The sequence below is a fragment of the Gekko japonicus genome, unplaced genomic scaffold, assembly GCF_001447785.1.
Source record: "Gekko japonicus isolate JY-2015 unplaced genomic scaffold, Gekko_japonicus_V1.1 scaffold947, whole genome shotgun sequence".
Taxonomy (NCBI): domain Eukaryota; kingdom Metazoa; phylum Chordata; class Lepidosauria; order Squamata; family Gekkonidae; genus Gekko; species Gekko japonicus.
Window position 1 is genome coordinate 501,357 of NW_015159742.1, and position 3,153 is coordinate 504,509.

At 49.4% G+C, this 3,153-nt stretch overlaps 1 protein-coding gene across 1 annotated transcript in view; it reads right to left on the reverse strand.

Annotated features, from left to right (window-relative positions):
• Nucleotides 1-321, reverse strand: part of BAZ2A (bromodomain adjacent to zinc finger domain 2A) — a 45,065-nt gene extending 44,744 nt beyond the window's left edge. Inside the window, exon 1 of the mRNA XM_015429772.1 lies at nucleotides 166-321. The gene's annotated coding sequence lies outside the window, so the exon portion shown is untranslated. The remainder of the gene's footprint in view (nucleotides 1-165) is intronic.
• Nucleotides 322-3,153: the final 2,832 nt, after the last annotated feature.

Consider the following 3,153-nt stretch of genomic DNA (forward strand, 5'->3'; position numbering starts at 1 on the left):
CCCGATCCCCAGCCAAGGCTCCCCCACCACCACCACCAACGGAAAACAGGGCCACGTCACGCACCCAAACAGGGCTCTCCTCAGAGAGGCGTGTTGGGTTTTCCCCCCGTCTCCTCGAAACAGTCCTTTCACCTTTACCTCCCCCCTTCCTTCCTCCCTCCTCACCTGCAAGAGGTGTCAGCCGGCCCCTCACATGGCCTGAGGAGGTCGGCCCTGGCGGCGTCGCATGACCGGCAGGGCGAAAGGGAGGCACCGGACCAGACTGATGGTGGGGGAGGGGAAGCAGAGCGATGCAGCAGCAGCACCAGGCAAGGCCGCCGCCGTCGTCGTTTCCAGCCAGGAAGCCCCAGCCAGCCAACGAACGAGCGAGGCAGCCAGCGAGCGCCGGAGCCAGTGTCGAAAGCAAGACGCCGCCGGGTCCTAAGGCCTGCCTCTCAGACGGGTAGGGAGACTCGGCAGCAGCGCCGCCTCTTGAAGAAGGCGAAAGAGGATGAAAAAGGCGGCGGCCGAGGCTCGGTCACTGTGCCCCCCACGCCCCACCCCACCCCCGCGCACAAAAAGCGAAATGGTCCGAGAGCTTGGAGAAAGGGAGGGGGGGGTTAGGGTTGGGGGAGGCTGGTTTCTACCATGAAAACGTGCTGTGTCTCAAGCCCGGCTAGGGAGTCACATCCGCTTTATGTGCCTCCCGTGCGATACTATTTGGGGGTGGTGGAGTTCTTTCCTGATCTAATCTACAAAACGAAAGACATGTAACACGTTTAGTTAAGACCACCCGAAATAACACAATACATGGCACATGTTTTGGAGTTCTCCAGAATGCTTTGTCAGGCTGGATATTGAAAGGCTGGCACAAACACCATATTTAGAAACATCCACAGAGAGAACTTTCATAGCCCTCAGACAGAATGTGTGCGGCAGCCAGGGTGCTGGACTTGGACCAGGGTACAAATCCTCACTTGGCCAAAAAGCTCACTAGGGGCTACATTACACACTGTTTCTTTACTTAATTTGCACCCTGCCTGTCACCCCAATGGGAAGTCAAGGTGGCTTACATTATTATCTTCTCCATTTTATCCTCTCAACAAACCTGTGAGGTTGGTTAGGCTGGGACTGTGTGATTGGCCCAAGGTCACCCAGCAACCTTCCATGGCAGACTGGGGATTCAAACCTGGGTCTCCCAGATCTTGGTCCAACATGAAGCACTACATGACTCTGGCTAGTCGTCTGCATTTGGCTCAAAAAAGCAGGGGTAGTGCAATAGGAGTATTTGCCTCTCCCCCCCCTTTCCACAGTTAAAGTAGTCCATGATGGGATACATCCCAACTGGGGAAATGGCACAGAAAGGGCTTGTCACCAGCTTGTCTACCACTGGCAGTCCCATGCCATACCCTTAGTCTCAGGTTCCAGTCAAGAAATTCCAGTGTCATGCATACTTTGATTCTTGAGTAACTTTGGGGCAGTGATACTGGGCCTCACAGGGTTGTTGTGAGCATAACAGGGATGAAGAGAGATCATGTGTACCCCCCACAATTCCTTGTACGGGATTGAAATGTAAAAAACAATGCTTTTAAGTGCAGTCATTCCTCACATTAAAGATGCAAATCAAATGATCAAAAGAAGAGAGATCAAGTGATGAACGTATGTGTGTGACAAACTAACTCTGTGTGTGTGTCTGTCACTGCTTAACACATGCCCAAGCTATGTAGAGACAGATGTGGAAAAGCAAATGTTTAGGGACCACTGGTAGGGGCACGGAAAGAAAAGGTGTATGAGAGAGGCATTGTTACATTATTGCTGGCACTTGCTAAAGCAATGGGAGAGGAAGGTGTAGAAGGGCCCACTATATGACAATGGAAGACTATACACCTTAGACATGTATCGTTGCCAAAAGTAAGTTTTGTGGTTGGTGTGGCCAAGTTGCAAGAACACTAGGTGCCTAGTTATCAAGGACAATTAACCAGGACGGGTGGTCACAGAGGTAATCTGAAGAGTATGGTGCGAGTGGCAACAAGATGGAGTAATATTCCCTACCACTGCAGAGAAATAAGGAGGGGTGAAGAGAAAAAGGATTGGTTTCTAGTGAATAAGGGAAAGGTGATGACTTTTAAAGGTTTTTCAAGTCCACAAATGCTGCCATCACTCTGAAAAGCAGAGGAGGGCTCTAACTGAAGAGTAGAAGGGAAGTTGGCAAGCCAGCCAGTGAGGCCAGGGAGATTTGGCTGCCAGGATGCATAGTTTGGGGGGGGGGTTAGTGTGGAAGAACAGAAAGTTTTAAGGAATTGCCAGAGGATCTGTAAGATGGGACTGCAGTGACAGTTTACCAGAAGTGCACGGGTAGGGGGTGTGTTCCCTGATGGAACAAAGCTGTTGCTCGTCTCTGGGACTACTATCATAGGTTAAAAAAAAAAATGCCATGAGATGATAGGGAAAAATAGGCCTTCACTGCTAGTATGTATTCTTAGGATTGTACTTTTGGTTCAGAAGCAATGTGGGGTGTCTCCCAAATCTGTTGAGATTCTGGGGATCAGACCTGGGATTTTCTGCATTGAAATAATATGATCTACCTGTGAGCTAAGGTCCTTCAGCCAAATCCCGTCATTAGTGCCGTACAAGAGCCTTCACCTATGCAACCTGTGGCATTTCTTCCTGCCGCACTTCTCTGTATCGTGTTATCCAAACGGTTTTGTAGTAGACGAATCTCTATGAAATTGTAGCTGCAAAAAAGAGCCTAGGGAAAAGTGAAACATCATTATACTGCAAAAGATTAGTCTTTTCCCCTTTACTCCCCCTCTCAAATTAATGTCAGCCCCAGAAATCATTGCCTTCATACCTCTCATCCTTCGACCATCTGGATCTCCATCTTCGCAACACGTTTTAAAACACAAATGATAAAACTGATCTCCCTCAAGTGGGTTCCAAAGTTATTAGAAACATGAGAGCTGCATTCCCAGTTTTGTGGACGATGGCTTCATTTTTGTAGCGCTCCAATCTATGTAGCCCTGGGATTAACAATTCACAGACTGGGGGGTGGGGATACAACTCTTTCAGGGCTGGGATACTCAGAATAGTTTCTGGCAAGCCTTTATGAAGGAAGACTTGGATGTTGGGGCCTAAGGGCTCTCTGGGACAGATCCTGCTGCCAACTTCAGCTTT